At 46.6% G+C, this 12,314-nt stretch overlaps 1 protein-coding gene across 1 annotated transcript in view; it reads right to left on the minus strand.

The window, feature by feature from the left end:
- cuedc1b (CUE domain containing 1b) overlaps positions 1 to 12,314 on the minus strand; it is a 142,648-nt gene that overhangs the window by 74,873 nt on the left and 55,461 nt on the right. The gene's annotated exons all lie outside the window — the stretch shown is intronic.

Raw genomic sequence — 12,314 nt, forward strand, 5'->3', positions numbered from 1 at the left:
ACTTGGAGGAGCAGAGGTCCGAGTGGAAGGCAGAGAACAACAAAGACGGGTTGACCTGAATTCCAGAAATCCTGGTGAGCTGCGGTGGCAAGAGGGCAGGCAAGTGAGTGTGGCCGGTATTTTCTTCCTGAAGTGTGGTGTGAATCCGGTGAGGGTTGTGACCAGTGTCCAAAAGGTGATTTCTGTTGCAGTGTGGAGCTGTGGCGAGTCAACAGAGCTAGAGGCTATAGAAAGCAAGGTATGTCATACAAGGACGTGGATTCAGAGTGAGAAGAGTGAGCCTGTTACCAACATAGGTGAGTTGACGAAGGCACCGGGACGATAATGCTGGTCATAAATAACCTCTGCTGATTGCCACAGATTAGCTCCTCGTGAGCTGCCCAGGTGAGAGGATGGGAGCTCTGCCCAGAGACAGACACCAGAGGAAAGGGCCCACACAGGAAAACACCTGGCTGCATATGCACACCATCACAGTAGAACAATTTAATTGAACACAATTTAATTCTGTTTAATAACCCTGGAGATGAATATCAAATTTCACTTTTAGTTATACAAATGATTTCAGGTAAAACAAAATACTTTTTAGAAGCTTTTAATTATAAAATTGAATTAAAGTATCTATATAAAAAAGATATAAACACTGGAAATTACTTTAGGCAGACATTCATTTTGTGGATTATATGAAGATGGCTTAGGTGCAGGGAAACAAAAGGTCAGTAAGGGGAATTCTTAGACCTCCAGGATCTCAAATTTATTTTTGAGCTGGATATCTGATTGATGTTAGGAATAACTGTCACGGTCCTGGGTCAGTGACCCAGTGTTTTGGTCTGTATCATTATTATTATTATTATTATTATTATTATTATTATTATTATTATTATTATTATTATTATTATTATTGTTACATCCTGGGAGGCTGTGGGAATGTGTGGGCGTGGTGTTGTCTTCTCCCTCTCCTCCTCCTTCGTTCTGGCCCCTCCCCTTGTCTCTCTCTGCCCCTGCCTTCTCCTTAGGTCACACCTGCTGCTCATCTGCTCTCGTTACAACCAATTACCCTTAGGGGTGATATAAGCTGGAGAAGAGCAGTGTGGAAGAGGAAGGAGAGGTTTCTGGTGGATTTCCTCTGTGCTGGTCAGAGTGTGCTACTGACTTAGGTGTGGAACAGCCTGCTGCGTGTGACCAGCCTTCTGGTGTGTGGCTCTGGTGTGTGAGTAGTGTTTAACTGAGCAGTGATTGCCCATGAGTGACGGCGGCCTTCCTTAGTTTGTGTGGCCTGACTGGATATTGTTTGTTAGCAGCGTTGCTGTCTCTTTCTGTTGAAGCCTTATTGTTGCTTTCTTTGTTGAGTGGTCATTACCACTTTGGGTTGACCTCCCTGATTTCTTATTAAAGCAGCAGTGCTGTCTCCTTTTGTTGTTGCCATTACATGATTATTGAGGTGTTTGCCTACAATAAAGATCTATTTTATGTTAAATACCTCTGCCTGGCGTTCTTTTCATTCCACCTGGATCTAACTGTTACTGTCCCCCACCCTCATCGCCTAGACTTTTAAGTGGGGACGTAACAAAGTGGGGGCTCGTCCGAGATAGGAATGAAAGGACTTGGGTTAATTACAAGTGTGAACAGGTGTTTGTGTGTTGTGTGAAGGTCGTTTGGCTAGCTGCTGCTCTCCCCGGCTAGCACAGGGGAGTGTCTAGCTGAGCATTTGCTCTTCCTTCGGACACTCGTTTTTTGTTTTGCCTTTTTTATTTTCGGAGCAAACCCGGGTGGGGATTAATTCTCTGTTGGGGGTAGGCTTGTCGGTGCCTGTGGCACTTGATGATTTGCCTTTAAAGTGGCCTCGAGCCTGGTACGCTCCAGAAGCTAGGACAGGCTAGAGTCTGAGTAGGCAGGACTGGGGGGAGTGTGGGTAGAATTTTTTAATTAATGGTTGACTTGACACAACACATTTTTATTTCGCCTGTTTTTGGTTCTGTAGTGAAGGCGTTGTGTGTGTGTGTGTGTGTGTGGCCCTTTAGTGAATTGCTTGTGTTTTGCAGGCTGTTTTGAGTTTTCATGGCCACTTTTGATATTGCTGGGTTTACGGCAGAGCCGTCGCTTGCCCTGCTGGATGTTTGTAGGAAGAGGGATCTGCATGAGCTGGCTACATATTACGAGATCAGTGTCTCCACTGGTCTACGCAAACCCGAGCTGAAAGCTGCTCTGGTGTCCGGGTTGCTGGAGAAGAGGGTGGTTGTGATGCAGGAACCCCCGAGCACACCCGGTCCGGCTGGACCAAGTGCGGCGCCTCACGTTCCAGGCCAGGTTGTAGAACCATCAGTGTCTACACCTATGGACCAGGGGTTGCCCGAGGGGGGGCTAGTCACTAGCCCCCCCTCGGGCGTCACGCTGCCCCGTTTTGATCCACTCTCCATCCAGTCATCAGAGGGTTCTAAGCAGGATGCTAGGCTCAAAATCCGTCTGGCTCGTCTCCAGCTGGAGAAGGAGCAGCGTGAGAGAGAGTTCCAGCTGAAAAGGGAGATAGAGCTTAGGCGTTTGGATGCGGAACTTGCTAGGGCTAGGGAGGTTGAGCTGATGAAGGTGGAGGCAGAGACGAAGGTCAAGCTGCGACAGCTGTAACTCCAGCAGGCCTCCTCCCCTCCTGTGGTGGCTTCGCTGTCACAGACAGACGTACAGTTTGATGTAGGACGGAATAGTCGTCTGGTCCCTGCATTTCGTGACACTGAGGTGGAGATTTATTTTGAATCGTTTGAGCGGATAGCGACAGCCTTGCATTGGCCGCGGGATGCGTGGGCCATCCTGCTACAGTGCAAGCTGGTGGGCAAGGCACAGGAAGTTTGTTCCTCGTTGTCCGCTGAATGCAGCTTGGACTACGACAAACTGAAAAGTGCAATCCTGTTAGCCTATGAGCTAGTCCCCGAGGCTTACAGGCAGCGATTTCGGGGGCTGAAAAAGGTGCAGGGTCAATCCTTCCTGGATTTCGCAAGAGAAAAGAGTGTCCTCTTTGATCGGTGGTGTATGGCCTGTAAAGCTGCAGACCTAGCTTCGGTACGGGAATTAATTCTCATTGAGGAATTCAAAAACTGCGTCACCGAGCGGATGGCGGTATATCTGAACGAGCAGAAGGTCTCTACGTTGCAGCAGACCACGACCCTGGCTGACGAGTTTGCACTCGTCCATAAAACCAGTGTTGTTAAGCATGAGCGACGCGACATACTAGCAAAGGCTAGCGGTGCTAGTGGTGAGCAAGACACAAGGAGAGAGGTGCCTGTGCCTCGTCCCAGGTCAGACCGGAAATGTTTCTACTGTTTTAAATCCGGCCATTTAATAGCGGACTGCGAGGCCTACAGGCGGAGACAGCCAGTTTCAACACCACATAAACCAAAAGGGATAGGGCTGATTAAAAATGCTTCTCCTGGTAGCAGACCACTTAGCACTGAAACGCCTGACGAATGTTTTAAACCTTTCATTTTCAAAGGAGTGGTGTCACTCTCTGGTAAGCCTGGAGATGGGCGTACTGTGACCATTCTACGCGACACAGGTGGTTCACAGTCCCTCATACTGGCTAGTGCACTTGCCTTTGATGAAAAGACCGCCAGCGGCACTGATGTTATTGTTAGGGGCGTTGGAATGACTTATGTGCCAGCCCCCCTCCATCGAATTTGGGTGCAGAGTGACCTGATAAGCGGTGTTTTTCCTGTAGCTGTGTGTCCTTGTTTCCCGATTGATGGTGTGGACTTCATAATGGGCAATGACATTGCAGGCGGGAAGGTTTATCCTACCCCAGAGGTCACAAAGACCCCTGACCCAAGCCCCTTGCCAGATGTTTTAAATCGGCAGCACCCGGATGTATTTCCCGTAGGTGTTCTTACCCGGTCACAGGCCCATCGGCGTGTAGAAGTGGTTGACTTGTCAGGGTCAGTGGTCGGCTCTATGCTGGAGATGGATGTGATGCCCTCGGAGCAGGAGGTGGGTCCTGATGCCAAGGACTTGGCTCAAGAAGTGGCTGAGCCTGCTCCTGAACCCGCAGCCCCCCCTCTCCTCACACGGGAGGCCCTTATTATCGCTCAGAAAGCAGACCCATCGTTAACCAAATGTTTTGCTGCCGTAGATGAGAGTGATCATCTGACAGGAGACAGGAAGCAGACATTTGTTGTATGTGATGGATTGCTAATGCGCAGGTGGACTTCAAAGCCAGGGGAGGACTGGAGTGTAGTCCAACAGATAGTGGTCCCGGCTAGTTTGCGTCAGCACGTGCTACAATTAGTCCATGACCATTCATGGTCAGGACATTTGGGGATAACTAAAACATATGACCGTATTCTGCAGCACTTCTTCTGGCCGGCGATGAAGGCAGATGTTGCGAAGTATTGTAATACTTGTCATACGTGTCAACTGGTGGGCAAACCAAACCAGACTGTGCCCCCCGCCCCACTATGTCCAATACCTGCTGTTGGTGAGCCATTCGAGCATGTTTTGGTCGATTGTGTTGGTCCGTTGCCAAGAACACGAGCAGGCAATCAGTTTTTGTTGACCATAATGTGTTTGTCCACGCGGTTCCCTGAAGCAATTCCTCTGCGGAGGGTCACCACTGCAAACATTACTAAGGCGCTAATCAAGTTTTTCACCACCTTTGGTCTTCCAAAAACAGTGCAAACAGACCAGGGAACTAACTTCTTATCTTGAGCATTCAAACAGACTTTAGCTTCCCTGGGTGTCTCTCATTCTGTGTCTAGTGCTTATCACCCAGAGTCGCAGGGTGCACTTGAGCGTTGGCACCAAACACTTAAGGCCATGCTAAAAAAGTACTGCCAGGACACGGGCAGAAGTTGGGATGAGGGTGTCCCCTTTGTACTGTTCGCAATACGCAATGTTAAGCAGGAGTCCTTAGGGTTCAGCCCAGCTACACTTGTGTTTGGCCGCGAGGTGCGAGGCCCGCTAAAGATGTTGAAAGAGAGGTTCCTTAGTGGGGGTGTTCCAAAAACTAACGTGGCAGATTTTGTGAAGACATGTAAGGATCGTTGGCAACGTGCTACCTCATTAGCGAAAGAGGCCCTGTGTACTGCCCAGGCGTGCATGAAGACGTGGCATGACAGAAAGGCTGTGAAAAGGCATTTTCAGGCTGGGGACAAGGTTTTAGTGTTGCTACCGGTGCCTGGTTCTGCTCTTACGGCCCGTTTTGCGGGACCGTACGTTATAGTGAGGAAAGTGTCTGAGACGGATTATGTTCTCAGTACCCCAGAGCGCAGAAGGAAAACACGCCTGTGCCACATCAACATGTTAAAACCCTACCATGATAGGGAAACCCATGAGACTGTTGCCAGTGCGGCAACCTCCAGCTCTGTCTCTGCCACCGTGCTGAGTGTAGAGGCCAGTGCTGACGACGATCTGCATATACTTTCTGAGGGACAACAGTGTGGACGGTTGGCGAATTCAGCTTACTTAGCCGAAGTAACGGCCCACTTGTCTCATCTGTCCCCTTCACAATGCGAAGATGTGCTTAATCTACTGCACTCCTACCCCTCTCTCTTTGGTGATGTGCCCTCGCGTACTAATGTTTGTGAACATGATATCGATGTTGGTGACGCAACCCCAATCAAACAGCACGCGTACCGCTGCCCTATGGAAAAGCGCGAGGTGATGAGGAAGGAGGTCAGTTATAGTGGAGAATGGTTTGGCGAAACAGAGTCACAGCCCTTGGAGCTCTCCATGTTTACTTACGCCCAAGTCTGATGGCACCCCACGTTTCTGCACCGACTACCGTAAGGTAAATGCAGTGACTGTCGCCGATTCTTTTCCACTTCCTCGTATGGAGGACTGCATTGATAACATAGGTCCTGCCACATTTATTTCCAAACTGGACCTTCTTAAAGGATATTGGCAGGTGCCTTTGACCCCCAGAGCCTCTGACATTTCTGCATTTGTCACACCCGACCATTTCATGCAGTACACCGTGATGGCGTTTGGCATGAAAAACGCTCCAGCCACATTTCAGCGGTTGATGCAGCTGGTTGTAGGAGATGTGCCTCAATGTAATGTGTACTTGGATGATGTGGTGATATACACAGCCACGTGGGAAGAGCATGTGGCCATCCTACGATCGGTATTTCAGCGACTGGCTGACGCCTCGTTGACTCTAAATCTCGCTAAGTGCGAGTTCGCCAAAGCGACAGTCATGTACCTGGGGAAACAGGTGGGTTTCGGGCGGGTACGCCCAGTGGAGGCAAAAGTCGAGGCTATCCTCAGCTACCCGGCCCCAGCCACTAGGCGGGAGTTAAAACGGTTCCTGGGCATGACTGGATACTACCGCTGTTTTTGCAAGAACTTTGCGGTAGTTGTGGCCCCTTTGACAAGGCTATGTAGCCCCAAAGTCCCTTTTGAGTGGTCAGGGGAATGCCAGCACGCCTTCGAGTTTGCAAAATCCCTCCTTTGCAGCGCCCCAGTTCTGGCTGCCCCTAACTTCTCTCAGCCTTTCAAGCTGGAAGTCGACGCCAGTGCCACCGGAGCTGGTGCGGTGCTGTTACAAGACGACGCAGAGGGTGTGTGTCACCCAATCTGCTACTACTCTGTAAAGTTCAAGCGCCATCAGCTAAACTATTCCACCATAGAGAAAGAAGCTCTAGCGATGCTGATGGCCTTGCAGCACTTCACTGTGTATGTGGGCTCTAGCTCCTTTCCGGTAACGGTGTATACAGATCACAACCCCCTCACTTTCCTCCATTATTATTATATTTATTAATATTATTATTATTATATTTATTAATATTATTATTATTATATTTATTAATATTATTATTATATTTATTAATATCATTATTATATTTATTAATATCAATCTTTGGTTTCATTTTGAGCTCCCTCTGCTTTGTGTCCACTTTGCGTCTGTGCCTGTCATGTGCTTCCTGTTTTACTTTGAAAGTCTGTGTCTCATGTCAGTGTGTCTGGTTTTGCTTCCTTTGTCTCGTTAAGTCTGATTTCTCTAAGCTGTGTTTCCCTCCTGTCTCCTATTCCCTCGTTTCCCTCAGTGTATTTAAGCCCTGTGTTTCTCTCTGTCAGTGTTGTGTTGTTCCTTCTCCGTGCTGTGTTTTCGCCTCCGTGTTCCTGGTAACATTTTAGTTCTCTGTTCACAGTTTTGTTTTCTTGCTTTTCACTTTAGTTTCCCAGTGTCTTAGTTCCTCATCGTTTGTTTCTAGTTTTCTACTTTTGGATTTTCATTTCTGTTTTGCTACAGCGCAATAAAGCTGCTGCTTTTAGTTCACCCTTGTGTTACTGTCATGATGTGCTGTGTGGCAGGCAGGAGGTTGGACCCAAAAACAGGACTCACAGAACACGACTGCCTAGAATAGAGAATAGAATAATCCTTTAATTGTCCCACAAGGGGAAATTTGGTTGTAACAGCGGCAAGAAAAACATATATAATTTTTTTTAAAATTTTACATCAAGGACAATAGTTACCAAAAACAGAGTACTGTACAGTTATTAATATTAAATAAAATGAAATACAGATAAGAGGCAAACCCCGGTTGTAGTGTGAATTGGTTGATAAGATAGTGCAAGTTACAGCACGGATGTAAACATCTGTTTGTTAGGAGCAGTTTTGATTGTACAGTCTGACAGCTGCAGGAAGGAAGGATCTGCAGAAACGCTCATTCATGCATCTAGGATGCAGCGGTCTGTCACTGAAGGAGCTCTGCAGTTCAGCAGCATTTACATGCATGGGGTGTTAGACTCTGTCCATCAGAGATGTTATTTTGGCCAGAGTCCTTCTGTCTCCCACCACCTGCACTGGGTCCAGGGTGCATCCCAGAACAGAGCTGGCCTTCCTAATGAGTTTATCCAACCTCTTCCTCTCAGCTGCCGATAAACTGCTGCTCCAACATACAACACTATAAAAAATGACAGATGCCACCACAGAGTCATAGAAAGTCTTTAGAAGAGCTCCCTGGACACCAAAAGACCTCAGTGGCCTCAGAAGCCCTTCCTGTAAAGAGCATCAGTGTTGTGGCTCCAGTCTACTTCATTATTCAGGTGAACACCCAGGTACCTATATGAGTCCACTATCTCAATGTCCACTCCCTGGATGTTCACTGGTATCAGTGTGGTGGGTCTGCATCTCCGGAAGTCCACCACCAACTCCTTGGTTTTCCCAGCATTGATCAGCAGGAGGTTCTGCTGGCACCAGTCCACAAAGTCCAGAGTCCACTGTCTGTACTCTGCCAAAGAGGGTGAAGAGGAACGGTGCCAGCACAGTTCCCTGTGGGGCCCCCGTGCTGCAGACCAGCGTATCAGAGACACAGCCCTGTATCCTCACATACTGTGGGCGTCCTGTGAGGTAGTCCAGTATCCACTGGGACATGGATAGCTGGAGCTGATAGCTCCAGCTTGTCCCTCAGAAGTCGTGGTTGGATGGTGTTGAAAGCACTGGAGAAATCAAAGAACATGATCCTCACAGTGCTTCCAGGCTTCTCCAGGTGAGTCAGAGCTCAGTGCAGGAAGTAGATGATGGCGTCCTCCACCCCGATGCCAGGCTGGTAAGCAAACTGCAGCGGATCCAATGAAGAACTCACTCAATGCCTGCCACTATCCTTACCTTTACTAACTATAGTCCAACCATCAGCTGGGCCAATTCAGTTTGTAGAGGTGTGGCTGGGACTTCTGTTTTTTCTCCTAGGACAATCCAGGAATCTTGAGACAGATCTGGAGAAGCCACTGGAATTCCAGTGGTAATGAAACTGAACCATGGTATCATCACCGTCCATCGGGGTTGAGGTTCAGTGATTTTTGGGGCAGCAGGTTATGTTGGTCCTGTCCTGGTGTTGTGCCAAAAAGTTTTTATGTATTTTTTTTATGTCTGAATATTGATTCTTTACATTCTGTATTTATTTTTACTCTAATGTGGAGACAAGTATTATGATTGCTTTGAGTTTTAGGAGACTGACGACTGCCCCGTGGATGCCATTTTATGGAAGTTCTTAACTCTTTGAATCTCTGCAGTGGAGGTAGTGATAGCAATATTAGCACAACTATCAAACACAGTAACTACTTTTATGTGAAATACAGCAGGTTTAAAAGTACCAGATTTCCATTCAAATCAATTCTTTTATAATACAAAATAACAGGCTCTTGTTTTGATGTCACTGGTGAAAAAGAGGAATGTAGAAACTGTGTGAGGCTATTTTATCAAATCTGCAAAGGTTTGGAGCATCAAAGAAGAGACAATAACTGGAGATGTAATGAGTCATTATTTTAAAAAACAATTTCATTATTTATTTCTAAAAGGAATGACAACCTCTCCACACTATTACATATTCCATATGTACGCAGAATGGCTAGCTCCCGAACTGGAATGACCCAATATTTTTCAACAATTTATTTTCAAATTTGTCAAATATATCAACACATAATCTTATAATCAAGGGTGATGCAAATTCCAAATTGCTTTCTCCACCAGATCGGAGCTCCTTGGCGAGGGCGCCCCTGTCAAAATCTGCCCAGTCTATTATCTACTACTTGAAAATTATGGTATGGTTGATAGCTGGCAATTTTGTAATCCTACTTCCAGGATGTATTCCTTCTTCTACTGAGTCCATAAAACATACTTGATGAGAGGGGGGTACAACATACTGATAATGCAGAAATGAATTCCTGCTTTTTTGATTTTTACAAATCAAATCTGTACAGCTTTGACTCACCTGCAGGCATTGATGAGCTAAAACATTTTTTTTTTTTTTAGATTTCTGCAAATCCCTTCTATCAGTGTTAATCATTTTAATGAGCTTGAGAAAGCTCTGACAACTATGGAAATAACATCAGCAATCAGAAACAGGCAAGTAGGAAAGCATGGCCCGGATGGCTTTTCAGCCAATTTTTCTAAAAAGTTTTCTGATCAGCTTCCCCTTCGCTATCAATCAATCAATCAATCAATGCTTTATTCGCCACATGCAGGTTGCCCTGCAGTGAAATGGGACCCCCCCCCCCCCCCCCCCCCGACCTTACACACACAACACAGACATTACATGGCGATACAAGTTGGAGATCGGTAGCGTTACAGAAAAACACTGAAATGTACACAACAATTGGAAAGTACAAGAGGAAAAAAAGAGACCTCTACTCATGCTGTGCTTCCATGGTAGGACAGCACGAGAACAGGGAACAAAAAAACTCCTCTGCACAAAAAGCACATAAATGTCCACAGCACAACTTTGTGAAAGACATGACAAGCCACAGGATTGGTTGGGGGGTGAGGAGTAATACGAAGTGAACACAGCAGCCGCCCTGCACAGCGCTACCATTCCAGCGCGGCACACAGACCCGCCATGTTCCCCCGCAGGAAACAAGCATCGAAGACATTTGGAAAGGGAGGGGGATGAGTGTGTGCTTATCAGTGTAAGTGTATGTGTGTGCGTGTCCATAGTTCAGCTGAAACAGTGTCCTTCGCCCTGCCAGGCTAAGTAAACAGTCTTCCAGCCGACCCAGGTGGCCTTGCATGGAATGGGAAGGAACAGACTAAACACAGTCGTTATCAGGGAGTTGTTTTTCGGCTCCAGCCTCGAGACCGCCGCTGGCACCAAGGGGTATCCGCATGAAGTGATGGTGCTTTTTACTTTAGTGCGAACAGCTCATATGAATTTCAAAGCAGTTCTACAGTCCAACACTGGTCTCTCAATCTCCCGTTGGAGAGCCGCGATTCGTCATACTTGCGTTCTGTGATGTTGTCATTTCTTGTGCTCAAGGAGCCGATTTCTGAGAACCCACGGCAGTGTGCCTCCCCGAGATGTCATCCAATTTGCGCCCAGAGATCTTATTCCGAGCTAGCCCTTCCGAGATGTATCCAGTCTGCAGTCAGAGATCTTATTCTGAGTATTCACAGCAGCCGTAGCCTCTCCAAGACCCAGGACCATGACATAAAACCCCAACTTAGAACATATAAAATATAAACCTCTCCATAAAACACACTCTCCAGCGCAAAAGATGTTCCAAATGAACCTTACAGACTGAAACATATACACCCACTGCACAGGGAATTTCACTGTACTTTAACTTCACAGATTGTGGTGGCGGATGCTGTCCCCAAGCCCGGCGACTGGCCTTTTCTGCATGAGTCCAAGTGTGGGACCTGGAACCCTCGTGTTCCTCCTTGTATGCTCCACACTGTGGAGTCAGTTGGCCTATATCGGAATGTCCAGTCCAGTCGGGGGCAGGTATGTTACCCACAAACTCTGGGTGGAGCCAGTCCCAATCACCTCTTTACTGCTGTCTGCCTCTCACCTTTAGACACTGATGTTTTTGGGACAAAGTGTGGATGAGCACTACTAACCTGCAGTCGTGCGCTTATGTCACAGTTGTCCCCTCAATTTTAATAGCACTCTAGATTTCACAGTGGCACTGATTATTTACAGCATATACTCTCACATACTCTAATCACACCCAATAGGCCACCTTTAATACTCAAAAGTGGGGAGGGGAGAAGGCAGGTCTTCCTACACCGTGGCCAGTTGGCTCCAGGGTCACTGTTGGGCCATCCTTATAAGCTAGAATTAGCTAGCCTCATGTACAACAACATAACAACAGAAACCCATGGTATAAAACTTCTTTCAGAGAGCTTTTGGGATGACAGCCAGGAGAAATGGTCAGGACATGGTCATCATGTCCAGAACAAGCAGACATCACACAGAACTTGTCATGATTTCATTTTTCAACTAAACCAGTTGAATTGCTTACTGAAACTTAATATTAGTTATTTCCACTTAATATGATGAGTGCACTGGATTTCAGTTTTATGCCCTCTCTGTTTGGGAGCAGACAGGACAGGTCTTCTGAATTCATGCTCGGGGATGTGTATGATTGGGCTGCAGGGCAGTGTGGTGATAAACTACAGAAGCCCTTGCAAACCTGATAAAGCTAATAAGAAGAGAAGGACAAAAATCAAATTACCATACAAGTAAATGCCATTTCTGACATTAAAGATGAAATAATCCTCGATGGCAGTGGTGATTTTGACTGTGGCACTATTGTATCCTTTGCTTATGCTGGCAGACTCATGAAAGATTCAGATTCATAAAATCATGAAAGTATAGAAAGCTGCAGATGGATGGATTCTTGAAATAATAACCACCAGTACAAAGTGTCAAAAAACACCTTTATTGAAAATTTTAAAAAAAGATCGCAGGAAATTAATACATTCATGTATTTTGGAAATATTTACCACTTTATACTCCATCTGAGGCAGGAATGTATTTCTCTAATCACAATGGTAACAGCTATATGAACATCATGTAATGCCAACCCATAACGATTCTAAATCCCACTCACAC

This window comes from Diplotaxodon limnothrissa, linkage group LG14 (genome assembly GCF_057381915.1).
Source record: "Diplotaxodon limnothrissa isolate DT_005_m linkage group LG14, D_limnothrissa_male_GT1.1, whole genome shotgun sequence".
Lineage (NCBI taxonomy): Eukaryota > Metazoa > Chordata > Actinopteri > Cichliformes > Cichlidae > Diplotaxodon > Diplotaxodon limnothrissa.